We start from the raw sequence: 20237 nt of genomic DNA, 5'->3' as shown, positions 1-20237 counted from the left end.
TTGTTTCTCAGGGGAAAGGGCATCGTTCGTGTCCAGGGCCCGGTGGCCCGGAGCGGCCGGCTGCCTGCTGAAATTCCGCATGTTTCAGGATATCTCCCAGATGCAAGGTGCCCCCACAGGCAAGTGTGTCTGGTTTGAGAGTGCCAAGTGCCTCCTGCAAACTGACATCAGGAACCTGGCCTGGTGAGTTTTGTTTCTCAGGGGAAAGGGCATGGTTCGTGTCCAGGGCCCGGTGGCCCAGAGTGGCCGGCTGCCTGCTGAAATTCCGCATGCTTCAGGATATCTCCCAGATGCAAGGTGCCCCCACCGGCAACTGTGTCTGGTTTGAGAGTGCCAAATGCCTCCTGCAAACTGACATCAGGAACCTGGCCTGGTGAGTTTTGTTTCTCAGGGGAAAGGGCATCGTTCGTGTCCAGGGCCCGGTGGCCCGGAGTGGCCGGCTGCCTGCTGAAATTCCACATGGTTCAGGATATCTCCCACATGCAAGGTGCCCCCACAGGCAACTGTGTCTGGTTTGAGAGTGCCAAGTTCCTCCTGCAAACTGACATCAGGAACCTGGCCTGGTGAGTTTTGTTTCTCAGGGGAAAGGGCATGGTTCGTGTCCAGGGCCCGGTGGCCCGGAGTGGCCGGCTGCCTGCTGAAATTCCGCATGCTTCAGGATATCTCCCAGATGCAAGGTGCCCCCACAGGCAACTGTGTCTGGTTTGAGAGTGCCAAGTGCCTCCTGCAAACTGACATCAGGAACCTGGCCTGGTGAGTTTTGTTTCTCAGGGGAAAGGGCATCGTTCGTGTCCAGGGCCCGGTGGCCCGGAGTGGCCGGCTGCCTGCTGAAATTCCGCATGCTTCAGGATATCTCCCAGATGCAAGGTGCCCCCACAGGCAACTGTGTCTGGTTTGAGAGTGCCAAGTGCCTCCTGCAAACTGACATCAGGAACCTGGCCTGGTGAGTTTTGTTTCTCAGGGGAAAGGGCATCGTTCGTGTCCAGGGCCCGGTGGCCCGGAGTGGCCGGCTGCCTGCTGAAATTCCGCATGGTTCAGGATATCTCCCAGATGCAAGGTGCCCCCACAGGCAACTGTGTCTGGTTTGAGAGTGCCAAGTGCCTCCTGCAAACTGACATCAGGAACCTGGCCTGGTGAGTTTTGTTTCTCAGGGGAAAGGGCATCGTTCGTGTCCAGGGCCTGGTGGCCCGGAGCGGCTGGCTGCCTGCTGAAATTCCGCATGCTTCAGGATATCTCCCAGATGCAAGGAGCACCCACAGGCAACTGTGTCTGGTTTGAGAGTGCCAAGTGCCTCCTGCAAACTGACATCAGGAACCTGGCCTGGTGAGTTTTGTTTCTCAGGGGAAAGGCCTTGGTTCGTGTCCAGGGCCCGGTGGCCCGGAGTGGCCGGCTGCCTGCTGAAATTCCGCATGCTTCAGGATATCTCCCAGATGCAAGGTGCCCCCACAGGCAACTGTGTCTGGTTTGAGAGTGCCAAGTGCCTCCTGCAAACTGACATCAGGAACCTGGCCTGGTGAGTTTTGTTTCTCAGGGGAAAGGGCATCGTTCGTGTCCAGGGCCCGGTGGCCCGGAGCGGCCGGCTGCCTGCTGAAATTCCGCATGCTTCAGGATATCTCCCAGATGCAAGGTGCCCCCACAGGCAACTGTGTCTGGTTTGAGAGTGCCAAGTGCCTCCTGCAAACTGACATCAGGAACCTGGCCTGGTGAGTTTTGTTTCTCAGGGGAAAGGGCATGGTTCGTGTCCAGGGCCCGGTGGCCCGGAGTGGCCGGCTGCCTGCTGAAATTCCGCATGCTTCAGGATATCTCCCAGATGCAAGGTGCCCCCACAGGCAACTGTGTCTGGTTTGACAGTGCCAAGTGCCTCCTGCAAACTGACATCAGGAACCTGGCCTGGTGAGTTTTGTTTCTCAGGGGATAGGGCATCGTTCGTGTCCAGGGCCCGGTGGCCCGGAGCGGCCGGCTGCCTGCTGAAATTCCGCATGGTTCAGGATATCTCCCAGATGCAAGGTGCCCCCACAGGCAACTGTGTCTGGTTTGAGAGTGCCAAGTGCCTCCTGCAAACTGACATCAGGAACCTGGCCTGGTGAGTTTTGTTTCTTAGGGGAAAGGGCATGGTTCATGTCCAGGGCCCGGTGGCCCGGAGTGGCCGGCTGCCTGCTGAAATTCCGCATGGTTCAGGATATCTCCCAGATGCAAGGTGCCCCCACAGGCAACTGTGTCTGGTTTGAGAGTGCCAAGTGCCTCCTGCAAACTGACATCAGGAACCTGGCCTGGTGAGTTTTGTTTCTCAGGGGAAAGGGCATGGTTCGTGTCCAGGGCCCGGTGGCCCGGAGCGGCCGGCTGCCTGCTGAAATTCCGCATGCTTCAGGATATCTCCCAGATGCAAGGTGCCCCCACAGGCAACTGTGTCTGGTTTGAGAGTGCCAAGTGCCTCCTGCAAACTGACATCAGGAACCTGGCCTGGTGAGTTTTGTTTCTCAGGGGAAAGGGCATCGTTCGTGTCCAGGGCCCGGTGGCCCGGAGTGGCCGGCTGCCTGCTGAAATTCCGCATGCTTCAGGATATCTCCCAGATGCAAGGTGCCCCCACAGGCAACTGTGTCTGGTTTGAGAGTGCCAAGTGCCTCCTGCAAACTGACATCAGGAACCTGGCCTGGTGAGTTTTGTTTCTCAGGGGAAAGGGCATCGTTCGTGTCCAGGGCCTGGTGGCCCGCAGCGGCTGGCTGCCTGCTGAAATTCCGCATGGTTCAGGATATCTCCCAGATGCAAGGTGCCCCCACAGGCAACTGTGTCTGGTTTGAGAGTGCCAAGTGCCTCCTGCAAACTGACATCAGGAACCTGGCCTGGTGAGTTTTGTTTCTCAGGGGAAAGGGCATCGTTCGTGTCCAGGGCCCGGTGGCCCGGAGCGGCCGGCTGCCTGCTGAAATTCCGCATGTTTCAGGATATCTCCCAGATGCAAGGTGCCCCCACAGGCAACTGTGTCTGGTTTGAGAGTGCCAAATGCCTCCTGCAAACTGACATCAGGAACCTGGCCTGGTGAGTTTTGTTTCTCAGGGGAAAGGGCATCGTTCGTGTCCAGGGCCCGGTGGCCCGGAGTGGCCGGCTGCCTGCTGAAATTCCGCATGGTTCAGGATATCTCCCAGATGCAAGGTGCCCCCACAGGCAACTGTGTCTGGTTTGAGAGTGCCAAGTGCCTCCTGCCAACTGACATCAGGAACCTGGCCTGGTGAGTTTTGTTTCTCAGGGGAAAGGGCATGGTTCTTGTCCAGGGCCCGGTGGCCCGGAGTGGCCGGCTGCCTGCTGAAATTCCGCATGCTTCAGGATATCTCCTAGATGCAAGGTGCCCCCACAGGCAACTGTGTCTGGTTTGTGAGTGCCGAGTGCCTCCTGCAAACTGACATCAGGAACCTGGCCTGGTGAGTTTTGTTTCTCAGGGGAAAGGGCATGGTTCGTGTCCAGGGCCCGGTGGCCCGGAGTGGCCGGCTGCCTGCTGAAATTCCGCATGCTTCAGGATATCTCCCAGATGCAAGGTGCCCCCACAGGCAACTGTGTCTGGTTTGAGAGTGCCAAGTGCCTCCTGCAAACTGACATCAGGAACCTGGCCTGGTGAGTTTTGTTTCTCAGGGGAAAGGGCATGGTTCATGTCCAGGGCCCGGTGGCCCGGAGCGGCCGGCTGCCTGCTGAAATTCCGCATGCTTCAGGATATCTCCCAGATGCAAGGTGCCCCCACAGGCAACTGTGTCTGGTTTGAGAGTGCCAAGTGCCTCCTGCAAACTGACATCAGGAACCTGGCCTGGTGAGTTTTGTTTCTCAGGGGAAAGGGCATGGTTCGTGTCCAGGGCCCGGTGGCCCGGAGTGGCCGGCTGCCTGCTGAAATTCCGCATGGTTCAGGATATCTCCCAGATGCAAGGTGCCCCCACAGGCAACTGTGTCTGGTTTGTGAGTGCCAAGTGCCTCCTGCAAACTGACATCAGGAACCTGGCCTGGTGAGTTTTGTTTCTCAGGGGAAAGGGCATGGTTCGTGTCCAGGGCCCGGTGGCCCAGAGCGGCCGGCTGCCTGCTGAAATTCCGCATGCTTCAGGATATCTCCCAGATGCAAGGTGCCCCCACAGGCAACTGTGTCTGGTTTGAGAGTGCCAAGTGCCTCCTGCAAACTGACATCAGGAACCTGGCCTGGTGAGTTTTGTTTCTCAGGGGAAAGGGCATGGTTCGTGTCCAGGGCCCGGTGGCCCGGAGTGGCCGGCTGCCTGCTGAAATTCCGCATGGTTCAGGATATCTCCCAGATGCAAGGTGCCCCCACAGGCAACTGTGTCTGGTTTGACAGTGCCAAGTGCCTCCTGCAAACTGACATCAGGAACGTGGCCTGGTGAGTTTTGTTTCTCAGGGGATAGGGCATCGTTCGTGTCCAGGGCCCGGTGGCCCGGAGTGGCCGGCTGCCTGCTGAAATTCCGCATGCTTCAGGATATCTCCCAGATGCAAGGTGCCCCCACAGGCAACTGTGTCTGGTTTGAGAGTGCCAAGTGCCTCCTGCAAACTGACATCAGGAACCTGGCCTGGTGAGTTTTGTTTCTCAGGGGAAAGGGCATGGTTCGTGTCCAGGGCCCGGTGGCCCGGAGTGGCCGGCTGCCTGCTGAAATTCCGCATGGTTCAGGATATCTCCCAGATGCAAGGTGCCCCCACAGGCAACTGTGTCTGGTTTGAGAGTGCCAAGTGCCTCCTGCAAACTGACATCAGGAACCTGGCCTGGTGAGTTTTGTTTCTCAGGGGAAAGGGCATCGTTCGTGTCCAGGGCCTGGTGGCCCGGAGCGGCTGGCTGCCTGCTGAAATTCCGCATGCTTCAGGATATCTCCCAGATGCAAGGAGCACCCACAGGCAACTGTGTCTGGTTTGAGAGTGCCAAGTGCCTCCTGCAAACTGACATCAGGAACCTGGCCTGGTGAGTTTTGTTTCTCAGGGGAAAGGCCTTGGTTCGTGTCCAGGGCCCGGTGGCCCGGAGTGGCCGGCTGCCTGCTGAAATTCCGCATGCTTCAGGATATCTCCCAGATGCAAGGTGCCCCCACAGGCAACTGTGTCTGGTTTGAGAGTGCCAAGTGCCTCCTGCAAACTGACATCAGGAACCTGGCCTGGTGAGTTTTGTTTCTCAGGGGAAAGGGCATCGTTCGTGTCCAGGGCCCGGTGGCCCGGAGTGGCCGGCTGCCTGCTGAAATTCCGCATGCTTCAGGATATCTCCCAGATGCAAGGTGCCCCCACAGGCAACTGTGTCTGGTTTGACAGTGCCAAGTGCCTCCTGCAAACTGACATCAGGAACCTGGCCTGGTGAGTTTTGTTTCTCAGGGGAAAGGGCATGGTTCGTGTCCAGGGCCCGGTGGCCCCGAGTGGCCGGCTGCCTGCTGAAATTCCGCATGCTTCAGGATATCTCCCAGATGCAAGGTGCCCCCACAGGCAACTGTGTCTGGTTTGACAGTGCCAAATGCCTCCTGCAAACTGACATCAGGAACCTGGCCTGGTGAGTTTTGTTTCTCAGGGGAAAGGGCATCGTTCGTGTCCAGGGCCCGGTGGCCCGGAGTGGCCGGCTGCCTGCTGAAATTCCGCATGGTTCAGGATATCTCCCAGATGCAAGGTGCCCCCACAGGCAACTGTGTCTGGTTTGTGAGTGCCGAATGCCTCCTGCAAACTGACATCAGGAACCTGGCCTGGTGAGTTTTCTTTCTCAGGGGAAAGGGCATGGTTCGTGTCCAGGGCCCGGTGGCCCGGAGCGGCCGGCTGCCTGCTGAAATTCCGCATGGTTCAGGATATCTCCCAGATGCAAGGTGCCCCCACAGGCAACTGTGTCTGGTTTGAGAGTGCCAAGTGCCTCCTGCAAACTGACATCAGGAACCTGGCCTGGTGAGTTTTGTTTCTCAGGGGAAAGGGCATCGTTCGTGTCCAGGGCCCGGTGGCCCGGAGCGGCCGGCTGCCTGCTGAAATTCCGCATGGTTCAGGATATCTCCCAGATGCAAGGTGCCCCCACAGGCAACTGTGTCTGGTTTGAGAGTGCCAAGTTCCTCCTGCAAACTGACATCAGGAACCTGGCCTGGTGAGTTTTGTTTCTCAGGGGAAAGGGCATGGTTCGTGTCCAGGGCCCGGTGGCCCGGAGTGGCCGGCTGCCTGCTGAAATTCCGCATGGTTCAGGATATCTCCCAGATGCAAGGTGCCCCCACAGGCAACTGTGTCTGGTTTGAGAGTGCCAAGTGCCTCCTGCAAACTGACATCAGGAACGTGGCCTGGTGAGTTTTGTTTCTCAGGGGATAGGGCATCGTTCGTGTCCAGGGCCCGGTGGCCCGGAGTGGCCGGCTGCCTGCTGAAATTGCGCATGCTTCAGGATATCTCCCAGATGCAAGGTGCCCCCACAGGCAACTGTGTCTGGTTTGAGAGTGCCAAGTGCCTCCTGCAAACTGACATCAGGAACCTGGCCTGGTGAGTTTTGTTTCTCAGGGGAAAGGGCATCGTTCGTGTCCAGGGCCCGGTGGCCCGGAGTGGCCGGCTGCCTGCTGAAATTCCGCATGCTTCAGGATATCTCCCAGATGCAAGGTGCCCCCACAGGCAACTGTGTCTGGTTTGAGAGTGCCAAGTGCCTCCTGCAAACTGACATCAGGAACCTGGCCTGGTGAGTTTTGTTTCTCAGGGGAAAGGCCTTGGTTCGTGTCCAGGGCCCGGTGGCCCGGAGTGGCCGGCTGCCTGCTGAAATTCCGCATGCTTCAGGATATCTCCCAGATGCAAGGTGCCCCCACAGGCAACTGTGTCTGGTTTGAGAGTGCCAAGTGCCTCCTGCAAACTGACATCAGGAACCTGGCCTGGTGAGTTTTGTTTCTCAGGGGAAAGGGCATCGTTCGTGTCCAGGGCCCGGTGGCCCAGAGTGGCCGGCTGCCTGCTGAAATTCCGCATGCTTCAGGATATCTCCCAGATGCAAGGTGCCCCCACCGGCAACTGTGTCTGGTTTGACAGTGCCAAATGCCTCCTGCAAACTGACATCAGGAACCTGGCCTGGTGAGTTTTGTTTCTCAGGGGAAAGGGCATGGTTCGTGTCCAGGGCCCGGTGGCCCGGAGTGGCCGGCTGCCTGCTGAAATTCCACATGGTTCAGGATATCTCCCAGATGCAAGGTGCCCCCACAGGCAACTGTGTCTGGTTTGAGAGTGCCAAGTTCCTCCTGCAAACTGACATCAGGAACCTGGCCTGGTGAGTTTTGTTTCTCAGGGGAAAGGGCATGGTTCGTGTCCAGGGCCCGGTGGCCCGGAGTGGCCGGCTGCCTGCTGAAATTCCGCATGCTTCAGGATATCTCCCAGATGCAAGGTGCCCCCACGGGCAACTGTGTCTGGTTTGAGAGTGCCAAGTGCCTCCTGCAAACTGACATCAGGAACCTGGCCTGGTGAGTTTTGTTTCTCAGGGGAAAGGGCATCGTTCGTGTCCAGGGCCCGGTGGCCCGGAGCGGCCGGCTGCCTGCTGAAATTCCGCATGCTTCAGGATATCTCCCAGATGCAAGGTGCCCCCACAGGCAACTGTGTCTGGTTTGACAGTGCCAAGTGCCTCCTGCAAACTGACATCAGGAACCTGGCCTGGTGAGTTTTATTTCTCAGGGGAAAGGGCATCGTTCGTGTCCAGGGCCCGGTGGCCCGGAGTGGCCGGCTGCCTGCTGAAATTCCGCATGCTTCAGGATATCTCCCAGATGCAAGGTGCCCCCACAGGCAACTGTGTCTGGTTTGAGAGTGCCAAGTGCCTCCTGCAAACTGACATCAGGAACCTGGCCTGGTGAGTTTTGTTTCTCAGGGGAAAGGGCATGGTTCGTGTCCAGGGCCCGGTGGCCCGGAGTGGCCGGCTGCCTGCTGAAATTGCGCATGGTTCCGGATATCTCCCAGATGCAAGGTGCCCCCACAGGCAACTGTGTCTGGTTTGACAGTGCCAAGTGCCTCCTGCAAACTGACATCAGGAACCTGGCCTGGTGAGTTTTGTTTCTCAGGGGAAATGGCATCGTTCGTGTCCAGGGCCCGGTGGCCCGGAGCGGCCAGCTGCCTGCTGAAATTCCGCATGCTTCAGGATATCTCCCAGATGCAAGGTGCCCCCACAGGCAACTGTGTCTGGTTTGAGAGTGCCAAGTGCCTCCTGCAAACTGACATCAGGAACCTGGCCTGGTGAGTTTTGTTTCTCAGGGGAAAGGGCATGGTTCGTGTCCAGGGCCCGGTGGCCCGGAGTGGCCGGCTGCCTGCTGAAATTCCGCATGCTTCAGGATATCTCCCAGATGCAAGGTGCCCCCACAGGCAACTGTGTCTGGTTTGAGAGTGCCAAGTGCCTCCTGCAAACTGACATCAGGAACCTGGCCTGGTGAGTTTTGTTTCTCAGGGGAAAGGGCATCGTTCGTGTCCAGGGCCCGGTGGCCCGGAGTGGCCGGCTGCCTGCTGAAATTCCGCATGCTTCAGGATATCTCCCAGATGCAAGGTGCCCCCACAGGCAACTGTGTCTGGTTTGACAGTGCCAAGTGCCTCCTGCAAACTGACATCAGGAACCTGGCCTGGTGAGTTTTGTTTCTCAGGGGAAAGGCCATCGTTCGTGTCCAGGGCCCGGTGGCCCAGAGTGGCCGGCTGCCTGCTGAAATTCCGCATGCTTCAGGATATCTCCCAGATGCAAGGTGCCCCCACAGGCAACTGTGTCTGGTTTGACAGTGCCAAATGCCTCCTGCAAACTGACATCAGGAACCTGGCCTGGTGAGTTTTGTTTCTCAGGGGAAAGGGCATGGTTCGTGTCCAGGGCCCGGTGGCCCGGAGTGGCCGGCTGCCTGCTGAAATTCCACATGGTTCAGGATATCTCCCAGATGCAAGGTGCCCCCACAGGCAACTGTGTCTGGTTTGACAGTGCCAAGTGCCTCCTGCAAACTGACATCAGGAACCTGGCCTGGTGAGTTTTGTTTCTCAGGGGAAATGGCATCGTTCATGTCCAGGGCCCGGTGGCCCGGAGTGGCCGGCTGCCTGCTGAAATTCCGCATGCTTCAGGATATCTCCCAGATGCAAGGTGCCCCCACAGGCAACTGTGTCTGGTTTGAGAGTGCCAAGTGCCTCCTGCAAACTGACATCAGGAACCTGGCCTGGTGAGTTTTGTTTCTCAGGGGAAAGGGCATCGTTCGTGTCCAGGGCCCGGTGGCCCGGAGCGGCCGGCTGCCTGCTGAAATTCCGCATGGTTCAGGATATCTCCCAGATGCAAGGTGCCCCCACAGGCAACTGTGTCTGGTTTGAGAGTGCCAAGTGCCTCCTGCAAACTGACATCAGGAACCTGGCCTGGTGAGTTTTGTTTCTCAGGGGATAGGGCATCGTTCGTGTCCAGGGCCCGGTGGCCCGGAGTGGCCGGCTGCCTGCTGAAATTGCGCATGCTTCAGGATATCTCCCAGATGCAAGGTGCCCCCACAGGCAACTGTGTCTGGTTTGAGAGTGCCAAGTGCCTCCTGCAAACTGACATCAGGAACCTGGCCTGGTGAGTTTTGTTTCTCAGGGGAAAGGGCATGGTTCGTGTCCAGGGCCCGGTGGCCCGGAGTGGCCGGCTGCCTGCTGAAATTCCGCATGCTTCAGGATATCTCCCAGATGCAAGGAGCACCCACAGGCAACTGTGTCTGGTTTGAGAGTGCCAAGTGCCTCCTGCAAACTGACATCAGGAACCTGGCCTGGTGAGTTTTGTTTCTCAGGGGAAAGGCCATGGTTCGTGTCCAGGGCCCGGTGGCCCGGAGTGGCCGGCTGCCTGCTGAAATTCCGCATGGTTCAGGATATCTCCCAGATGCAAGGTGCCCCCACAGGCAACTGTGTCTGGTTTGAGAGTGCCAAGTGCCTCCTGCAAACTGACATCAGGAACCTGGCCTGGTGAGTTTTGTTTCTCAGGGGAAAGGGCATGGTTCGTGTCCAGGGCCCGGTGGCCCGGAGTGGCCGGCTGCCTGCTGAAATTCCGCATGCTTCAGGATATCTCCCAGATGCAAGGTGCCCCCACAGGCAACTTTGTCTGGTTTGACAGTGCCAAATGCCTCCTGCAAACTGACATCAGGAACCTGGCCTGGTGAGTTTTGTTTCTCAGGGGAAAGGGCATGGTTCGTGTCCAGGGCCCGGTGGCCCGGAGCGCCTGGCTGCCTGCTGAAATTCCACATGGTTCAGGATATCTCCCAGATGCAAGGTGCCCCCACAGGCAACTGTGTCTGGTTTGACAGTGCCAAGTGCCTCCTGCAAACTGACATCAGGAACCTGGCCTGGTGAGTTTTGTTTCTCAGGGGAAAGGGCATCGTTCGTGTCCAGGGCCCGGTGGCCCGGAGTGGCCGGCTGCCTGCTGAAATTCCGCATAGTTCAGGATATCTCCCAGATGCAAGGTGCCCCCACAGGCAACTGTGTCTGGTTTGAGAGTGCCAAGTGCCTCCTGCAAACTGACATCAGGAACCTGGCCTGGTGAGTTTTGTTTCTCAGGGGAAAGGGCATGGTTCGTGTCCAGGGCCCGGTGGCCCGGAGCGGCCGGCTGCCGGCTGAAATTCCGCATGGTTCAGGATATCTCCCAGATGCAAGGTGCCCCCACAGGCAACTGTGTCTGGTTTGAGAGTGCCAAGTGCCTCCTGCAAACTGACATCAGGAACCTGGCCTGGTGAGTTTTGTTTCTCAGGGGAAAGGGCATCGTTCGTGTCCAGGGCCCGGTGCCCGGAGTGGCCGGCTGCCTGCTGAAATTCCGCATGCTTCAGGATATCTCCCAGATGCAAGGTGCCCCCACAGGCAACTGTGTCTGGTTTGACAGTGCCAAGTGCCTCCTGCAAACTGACATCAGGAACCTGGCCTGGTGAGTTTTGTTTCTCAGGGGAAAGGGCATGGTTCGTGTCCAGGGCCCGGTGGCCCGGAGTGGCCGGCTGCCTGCTGAAATTCCGCATGGTTCAGGATATCTCCCAGATGCAAGGTGCCCCCACAGGCAACTGTGTCTGTTTTGAGAGTGCCAAGTGCCTCCTGCAAACTGACATCAGGAACCTGGCCTGGTGAGTTTTGTTTCTCAGGGGAAAGGCTGTCGTTCGTGTCCAGGGCCCAGTGGCCTGGAGTGGCCGGCTGCCTGCTGAAATTCCGCATGCTTCAGGATATCTCCCAGATGCAAGGTGCCCCCACAGGCAACTGTGTCTGGTTTGACAGTGCCAAGTGCCTCCTGCAAACTGACATCAGGAACCTGGCCTGGTGAGTTTTGTTTCTCAGGGGAAAGGGCATCGTTCGTGTCCAGGGCCCGGTGGCCCGGAGCGGCCGGCTGCCTGCTGAAATTCCGCATGCTTCAGGATATCTCCCAGATGCAAGGTGCCCCCACAGGCAACTGTGTCTGGTTTGAGAGTGCCAAGTGCCTCCTGCAAACTGACATCAGGAACCTGGCCTGGTGAGTTTTGTTTCTCAGGGGAAAGGGCATCGTTTGTGTCCAGGGCCCGGTGGCCCGGAGCGGCCGGCTGCCTGCTGAAATTCCGCATGCTTCAGGATATCTCCCAGATGCAAGGTGCCCCCACAGGCAACTGTGTCTGGTTTGAGAGTGCCAAGTGCCTCCTGCAAACTGACATCAGGAACCTGGCCTGGTGAGTTTTGTTTCTCAGGGGAAAGGCCATGGTTCGTGTCCAGGGCCCGGTGGCCCGGAGTGGCCGGCTGCCTGCTGAAATTCCGCATGCTTCAGGATATCTCCCAGATGCAAGGTGCCCCCACAGGCAACTGTGTCTGGTTTGAGAGTGCCAAGTGCCTCCTGCAAACTGACATCAGGAACCTGGCCTGGTGAGTTTTGTTTCTCAGGGGATAGGGCATCGTTCGTGTCCAGGGCCCGGTGGCCCGGAGTGGCCGGCTGCCTGCTGAAATTGCGCATGCTTCAGGATATCTCCCAGATGCAAGGTGCCCCCACAGGCAACTGTGTCTGGTTTGAGAGTGCCAAGTGCCTCCTGCAAACTGACATCAGGAACCTGGCCTGGTGAGTTTTGTTTCTCAGGGGAAAGGGCATGGTTCGTGTCCAGGGCCCGGTGGCCCGGAGTGGCCGGCTGCCTGCTGAAATTCCGCATGCTTCAGGATATCTCCCAGATGCAAGGAGCACCCACAGGCAACTGTGTCTGGTTTGAGAGTGCCAAGTGCCTCCTGCAAACTGACATCAGGAACCTGGCCTGGTGAGTTTTGTTTCTCAGGGGAAAGGCCATGGTTCGTGTCCAGGGCCCGGTGGCCCGGAGTGGCCGGCTGCCTGCTGAAATTCCGCATGCTTCAGGATATCTCCCAGATGCAAGGTGCCCCCACAGGCAACTGTGTCTGGTTTGACAGTGCCAAGTGCCTCCTGCAAACTGACATCAGGAACCTGGCCTGGTGAGTTTTGTTTCTCAGGGGAAAGGGCATCGTTCGTGTCCAGGGCCCGGTGGCCCGGAGCGGCCGGTTGCCTGCTGAAATTCCGCATGCTTCAGGATATCTCCCAGATGCAAGGTGCCCCCACAGGCAACTGTGTCTGGTTTGAGAGTGCCAAGTGCCTCCTGCAAACTGACATCAGGAACCTGGCCTGGTGAGTTTTGTTTCTCAGGGGAAAGGCCATCGTTCGTGTCCAGGGCCCAGTGGCCTGGAGTGGCCGGCTGCCTGCTGAAATTCCGCATGGTTCAGGATATCTCCCAGATGCAAGGTGCCCCCACAGGCAACTGTGTCTGGTTTGAGAGTGCCAAGTGCCTCCTGCAAACTGACATCAGGAACGTGGCCTGGTGAGTTTTGTTTCTCAGGGGATAGGGCATCGTTCGTGTCCAGGGCCCGGTGGCCCGGAGTGGCCGGCTGCCTGCTGAAATTCCGCATGGTTCAGGATATCTCCCAGATGCAAGGATCACCCACAGGCAACTGTGTCTGGTTTGAGAGTGCCAAGTGCCTCCTGCAAACTGACATCAGGAACCTGGCCTGGTGAGTTTTGTTTCTCAGGGGAAAGGGTATCGTTCGTGTCCAGGGCCCGGTGGCCCGGAGTGGCCGGCTGCCTGCTGAAATTCCGCATGCTTCAGGATATCTCCCAGATGCAAGGAGCACCCACAGGCAACTGTGTCTGGTTTGAGAGTGCCAAGTGCCTCCTGCAAACTGACATCAGGAACCTGGCCTGGTGAGTTTTGTTTCTCAGGGGAAAGGCCATGGTTCGTGTCCAGGGCCCGGTGGCCCGGAGTGGCCGGCTGCCTGCTGAAATTCCGCATGGTTCAGGATATCTCCCAGATGCAAGGTGCCCCCACAGGCAACTGTGTCTGGTTTGAGAGTGCCAAGTGCCTCCTGCAAACTGACATCAGGAACCTGGCCTGGTGAGTTTTGTTTCTTAGGGGAAAGGGCATGGTTCGTGTCCAGGGCCCGGTGGCCCGGAGTGGCCGGCTGCCTGCTGAAATTCCGCATGCTTCAGGATATCTCCCAGATGCAAGGTGCCCCCACAGGCAACTGTGTCTGGTTTGAGAGTGCCAAGTGCCTCCTGCAAACTGACATCAGGAACCTGGCCTGGTGAGTTTTGTTTCTCAGGGGAAAGGGCATCGTTTGTGTCCAGGGCCCGGTGGCCCGGAGCGGCCGGCTGCCTGCTGAAATTCCGCATGGTTCAGGATATCTCCCAGATGCAAGGTGCCCCCACAGGCAACTGTGTCTGGTTTGAGAGTGCCAAGTGCCTCCTGCAAACTGACATCAGGAACCTGGCCTGGTGAGTTTTGTTTCTCAGGGGAAAGGGCATGGTTCGTGTCCAGGGCCCGGTGGCCCGGAGTGGCCGGCTGCCTGCTGAAATTCCGCATGGTTCAGGATATCTCCCAGATGCAAGGTGCCCCCACAGGCAACTGTGTCTGTTTTGAGAGTGCCAAGTGCCTCCTGCAAACTGACATCAGGAACCTGGCCTGGTGAGTTTTGTTTCTCAGGGGAATGGGCATCGTTCGTGTCCAGGGCGCGGTGGCCCGGAGCGGCCGGCTGCCTGCTGAAATTCCGCATGCTTCAGGATATCTCCCAGATGCAAGGTGCCCCCACAGGCAACTGTGTCTGGTTTGAGAGTGCCAAGTGCCTCCTGCAAACTGACATCAGGAACCTGGCCTGGTGAGTTTTGTTTCTCAGGGGAAAGGCCATCGTTCATGTCCAGGGCCCGGTGGCCTGGAGTGGCCGGCTGCCTGCTGAAATTCCGCATGGTTCAGGATATCTTCCAGATGCAAGGAGCACCCACAGGCAACTGTGTCTGGTTTGGCAGTGCCAAGTGCCTCCTGCAAACTGACATCAGGAACCTGGCCTGGTGAGTTTTGTTTCTCAGGGGAAAGGGCATCGTTCGTGTCCAGGGCCCGGTGGCCCGGAGTGGCCGGCTGCCTGCTGAAATTCCGCATGCTTCAGGATATCTCCCAGATGCAAGGAGCACCCACAGGCAACTGTGTCTGGTTTGAGAGTGCCAAGTGCCTCCTGCAAACTGACATCAGGAACCTGGCCTGGTGAGTTTTGTTTCTCAGGGGAAAGGCCATGGTTCGTGTCCAGGGCCCGGTGGCCCGGAGTGGCCGGCTGCCTGCTGAAATTCCGCATGCTTCAGGATATCTCCCAGATGCAAGGTGCCCCCACAGGCAACTGTGTCTGGTTTGACAGTGCCAAGTGCCTCCTGCAAACTGACATCAGGAACCTGGCCTGGTGAGTTTTGTTTCTCAGGGGAAAGGGCATAGTTCGTGTCCAGGGCCCGGTGGCCCGGAGCGGCCGGCTGCCTGCTGAAATTCCGCATGGTTCAGGATATCTCCCAGATGCAAGGTGCCCCCACGGGCAACTGTGTCTGGTTTGAGAGTGCCAAGTGCCTCCTGCAAACTGACATCAGGAACCTGGCCTGGTGAGTTTTGTTTCTCAGGGGAAAGGGCATCGTTCGTGTCCAGGGCCCGGTGGCCCGGAGCGGCCGGCTGCCTGCTGAAATTCCGCATGCTTCAGGATATCTCCCAGATGCAAGGTGCCCCCACAGGCAACTGTGTCTGGTTTGAGAGTGCCAAGTGCCTCCTGCAAACTGACATCAGGAACCTGGCCTGGTGAGTTTTGTTTCTCAGGGGAAAGGCCATCGTTCATGTCCAGGGCCCGGTGGCCTGGAGTGGCCGGCTGCCTGCTGAAATTCCGCATGGTTCAGGATATCTTCCAGATGCAAGGAGCACCCACAGGCAACTGTGTCTGGTTTGGCAGTGCCAAGTGCCTCCTGCAAACTGACATCAGGAACCTGGCCTGGTGAGTTTTGTTTCTCAGGGGAAAGGGCATCGTTCGTGTCCAGGGCCCGGTGGCCCGGAGTGGCCGGCTGCCTGCTGAAATTCCGCATGCTTCAGGATATCTCCCAGATGCAAGGAGCACCCACAGGCAACTGTGTCTGGTTTGACAGTGCCAAGTGCCTCCTGCAAACTGACATCAGGAACCTGGCCTGGTGAGTTTTGTTTCTCAGGGGAAAGGGCATCGTTCGTGTCCAGGGCCCGGTGGCCCGGAGTGGACGGCTGCCTGCTGAAATTCCGCATGCTTCAGGATATCTCCCAGATGCAAGGTGCCCCCACAGGCAACTGTGTCTGGTTTGAGAGTGCCAAGTGCCTCCTGCAAACTGACATCAGGAACCTGGCCTGGTGAGTTTTGTTTCTCAGCGGAAAGGGCATCCTTCGTGTCCAGGGCCCGGTGGCCCGGAGTGGCCGGCTGCCTGCTGAAATTCTGCATGCTTCAGGATATCTCCCAGATGCAAGGTGCCCCCACAGGCAACTGTGTCTGGTTTGAGAGTGCCAAGTGCCTCCTGCAAACTGACATCAGGAACCTGGCCTGGTGAGTTTTGTTTCTCAGGGGAAAGGGCATCGTTCGTGTCCAGGGCCCGGTGGCCCGGAGCGGCCGGCTGCCTGCTGAAATTCCGCATGCTTCAGGATATCTCCCAGATGCAAGGTGCCCCCACAGGCAACTGTGTCTGGTTTGAGAGTGCCAAGTGCCTCCTGCAAACTGACATCAGGAACCTGGCCTGGTGAGTTTTGTTTCTCAGGGGAAAGGCCATCGTTCATGTCCAGGGCCCGGTGGCCTGGAGTGGCCGGCTGCCTGCTGAAATTCCGCATGGTTCAGGATATCTTCCAGATGCAAGGAGCACCCACAGGCAACTGTGTCTGGTTTGGCAGTGCCAAGTGCCTCCTGCAAACTGACATCAGGAACCTGGCCTGGTGAGTTTTGTTTCTCAGGGGAAAGGGCATCGTTCGTGTCCAGGGCCCGGTGGCCCGGAGTGGCCGGCTGCCTGCTGAAATTCCGCATGCTTCAGGATATCTCCCAGATGCAAGGAGCACCCACAGGCAACTGTGTCTGGTTTGACAGTGCCAAGTGCCTCCTGCAAACTGACATCAGGAACCTGGCCTGGTGAGTTTTGTTTCTCAGGGGAAAGGGCATCGTTCGTGTCCAGGGCCCGGTGGCCCGGAGTGGACGGCTGCCTGCTGAAATTCCGCATGCTTCAGGATATCTCCCAGATGCAAGGTGCCCCCACAGGCAACTGTGTCTGGTTTGAGAGTGCCAAGTGCCTCCTGCAAACTGACATCAGGAACCTGGCCTGGTGAGTTTTGTTTCTCAGGGGAAAGGGCATCGTTCGTGTCCAGGGCCCGGTGGCCCGGAGTGGCCGGCTGCCTGCTGAAATTCCGCATGCTTCAGGATATCTCCCAGATGCAAGGTGCCCCCACAGGCAACTGTGTCTGGTTTGAGAGTGCCAAGTGCCTCCTGCAAACTGACATCAGGAACCTGGCCTGGTGAGTTTTGTTTCTCAGGGGAAAGGGCATCGTTCGTTTCCAGGGCCCGGTGGCCCGGAGTGGCCGGCTGCCTGCTGAAATTCCGCATGGTTCAGGATATCTCCCAGATGCAAGGTGCCCCCACAGGCAACTGTGTCTGGTTTGACAGTGCCAAGTGCCTCCTGCAAACTGACATCAGGAACCTGGCCTGGTGAGTTTTGTTTCTCAGGGAAAGGGCATGATTCGTGTCCAGGGCCCGGTGGCCCGGAGTGGCCGGCTGCCTGCTGAAATTCCGCATGCTTCAGGATATCTCCCAGATGCAAGGTGCCCCCACAGGCAACTGTGTCTGGTTTGAGAGTGCCAACTGCCTCCTGCAAACTGACATCAGGAACCTGGCCTGGTGAGTTTTGTTTCTCAGGGGAAAGGCCATCGTTCGTGTCCAGGGCCCGGTGGCCCGGAGTGGCCGGCTGCCTGCTGAAATTCCGCATGCTTCAGGATATCTCCCAGATGCAAGGTGCCCCCACAGGCAACTGTGTCTGGTTTGACAGTGCCAAATGCCTCCTGCAAACTGACATCAGGAACCTGGCCTGGTGAGTTTTGTTTCTCAGGGGAAAGGGCATCGTTCGTGTCCAGGGCCCGGTGGCCCGGAGTGGCCGGCTGCCTGCTGAAATTCCGCATGCTTCAGGATATCTCCCAGATGCAAGGTGCCCCCACAGGCAACTGTGTCTCGTTTGAGAATGCCAAGTGCCTCCTGCAAACTGACATCAGGAACCTGGCCTGGTGAGTTTTGTTTCTCAGGGAAAGGGCATCGTTCGTGTCCAGGGCCCAGTGGCCCGGAGTGGCCGGCTGCCTGCTGAAATTCCGCATGCTTCAGGATATCTCCCAGATGCAAGGTGCCCCCACAGGCAACTGTGTCTGGTTTGAGAGTGCCAAGTGCCTCCTGCAAACTGACATCAGGAACCTGGCCTGGTGAGTTTTGTTTCTCAGGGGAAAGGGCATCGTTCGTGTCCAGGGCCCGGTGGCCCGGAGCGGCCGGCTGCCTGCTGAAATTCCGCATGGTTCAGGATATCTCCCAGATGCAAGGTGCCCCCACAGGCAACTGTGTCTGGTTTGAGAGTGCCAAGTGCCTCCTGCAAACTGACATCAGGAACCTGGCCTGGTGAGTTTTGTTTCTCAGGGGAAAGGGCATGGTTCGTGTCCAGGGCCCGGTGGCCCGGAGTGGCCGGCTGCCTGCTGAAATTCCGCATGGTTCAGGATATCTCCCAGATGCAAGGTGCCCCCACAGGCAACTGTGTCTGGTTTGAGAGTGCCAAGTGCCTCCTGCAAACTGACATCAGGAACCTGGCCTGGTGAGTTTTGTTTCTCAGGGGAATGGGCATCGTTCGTGTCCAGGGCGCGGTGGCCCGGAGCGGCCGGCTGCCTGCTGAAATTCCGCATGCTTCAGGATATCTCCCAGATGCAAGGTGCCCCCACAGGCAACTGTGTCTGGTTTGAGAGTGCCAAGTGCCTCCTGCAAACTGACATCAGGAACCTGGCCTGGTGAGTTTTGTTTCTCAGGGGAAAGGCCATCGTTCATGTCCAGGGCCCGGTGGCCTGGAGTGGCCGGCTGCCTGCTGAAATTCCGCATGGTTCAGGATATCTCCCAGATGCAAGGTGCCCCCACAGGCAACTGTGTCTGGTTTGAGAGTGCCAAGTGCCTCCTGCAAACTGACATCAGGAACCTGGCCTGGTGAGTTTTGTTTCTCAGCGGAAAGGGCATCCTTCGTGTCCAGGGCCCGGTGGCCCGGAGTGGCCGGCTGCCTGCTGAAATTCCGCATGCTTCAGGATATCTCCCAGATGCAAGGTGCCCCCACAGGCAACTGTGTCTGGTTTGAGAGTGCCAAGTGCCTCCTGCAAACTGACATCAGGAACCTGGCCTGGTGAGTTTTGTTTCTCAGGGGAAAGGGCATCGTTCGTGTCCAGGGCCCGGTGGCCCGGAGTGGCCGGCTGCCTGCTGAAATTCCGCATGCTTCAGGATATCTCCCAGATGCAAGGTGCCCCCACAGGCAACTGTGTCTGGTTTGAGAGTGCCAAGTGCCTCCTGCAAACTGACATCAGGAACCTGGCCTGGTGAGTTTTGTTTCTCAGGGGAAAGGGCATCGTTCGTTTCCAGGGCCCGGTGGCCCGGAGCGGCCGGCTGCCTGCTGAAATTCCGCATGGTTCAGGATATCTCCCAGATGCAAGGTGCCCCCACAGGCAACTGTGTCTGGTTTGACAGTGCCAAGTGCCTCCTGCAAACTGACATCAGGAACCTGGCCTGGTGAGTTTTGTTTCTCAGGGAAAGGGCATGATTCGTGTCCAGGGCCCGGTGGCCCGGAGTGGCCGGCTGCCTGCTGAAATTCCGCATGCTTCAGGATATCTCCCAGATGCAAGGTGCCCCCACAGGCAACTGTGTCTGGTTTGAGAGTGCCAAGTGCCTCCTGCAAACTGACATCAGGAACCTGGCCTGGTGAGTTTTGTTTCTCAGGGGAAAGGCCATGGTTCGTGTCCAGGGCCCGGTGGCCCGGAGTGGCCGGCTGCCTGCTGAAATTCCGCATGGTTCAGGATATCTCCCAGATGCAAGGTGCCCCCACAGGCAACTGTGTCTGGTTTGAGAGTGCCAAGTGCCTCCTGCAAACTGACATCAGGAACCTGGCCTGGTGAGTTTTGTTTCTCAGGGGAATGGGCATCGTTCGTGTCCAGGGCGCGGTGGCCCGGAGCGGCCGGCTGCCTGCTGAAATTCCGCATGCTTCAGGATATCTCCCAGATGCAAGGTGCCCCCACAGGCAACTGTGTCTGGTTTGAGAGTGCCAAGTGCCTCCTGCAAACTGACATCAGGAACCTGGCCTGGTGAGTTTTGTTTCTCAGGGGAAAGGCCATCGTTCATGTCCAGGGCCCGGTGGCCTGGAGTGGCCGGCTGCCTGCTGAAATTCCGCATGGTTCAGGATATCTCCCAGATGCAAGGTGCCCCCACAGGCAACTGTGTCTGGTTTGAGAGTGCCAAGTGCCTCCTGCAAACTGACATCAGGAACCTGGCCTGGTGAGTTTTGTTTCTCAGGGGAAAGGGCATCGTTCGTGTCCAGGGCCCGGTGGCCCGGAGTGGCCGGCTGCCTGCTGAAATTCCACATGGTTCAGGATATCTCCCAGATGCAAGGTGCCCCCACAGGCAACTGTGTCTGGTTTGACAGTGCCAAGTGCCTCCTGCAAACTGACATCAGGAACCTGGCCTGGTGAGTTTTGTTTCTCAGGGGAAATGGCATCGTTCATGTCCAGGGCCCGGTGGCCCGGAGCGGCCGGCTGCCTGCTGAAATTCCGCATGCTTCAGGATATCTCCCAGATGCAAGGTGCCCCCACAGGCAACTGTGTCTGGTTTGAGAGTGCCAAGTGCCTCCTGCAAACTGACATCAGGAACCTGGCCTGGTGAGTTTTGTTTCTCAGGGGAAAGGGCATCGTTCGTGTCCAGGGCCCGGTGGCCCGGAGCGGCCGGCTGCCTGCTGAAATTCCGCATGCTTCAGGATATCTCCCAGA

The sequence above is a fragment of the Passer domesticus genome, chromosome 28, assembly GCF_036417665.1.
Source record: "Passer domesticus isolate bPasDom1 chromosome 28, bPasDom1.hap1, whole genome shotgun sequence".
NCBI lineage: Eukaryota > Metazoa > Chordata > Aves > Passeriformes > Passeridae > Passer > Passer domesticus.
Note: the sequence above shows the minus strand (reverse complement) of the source record.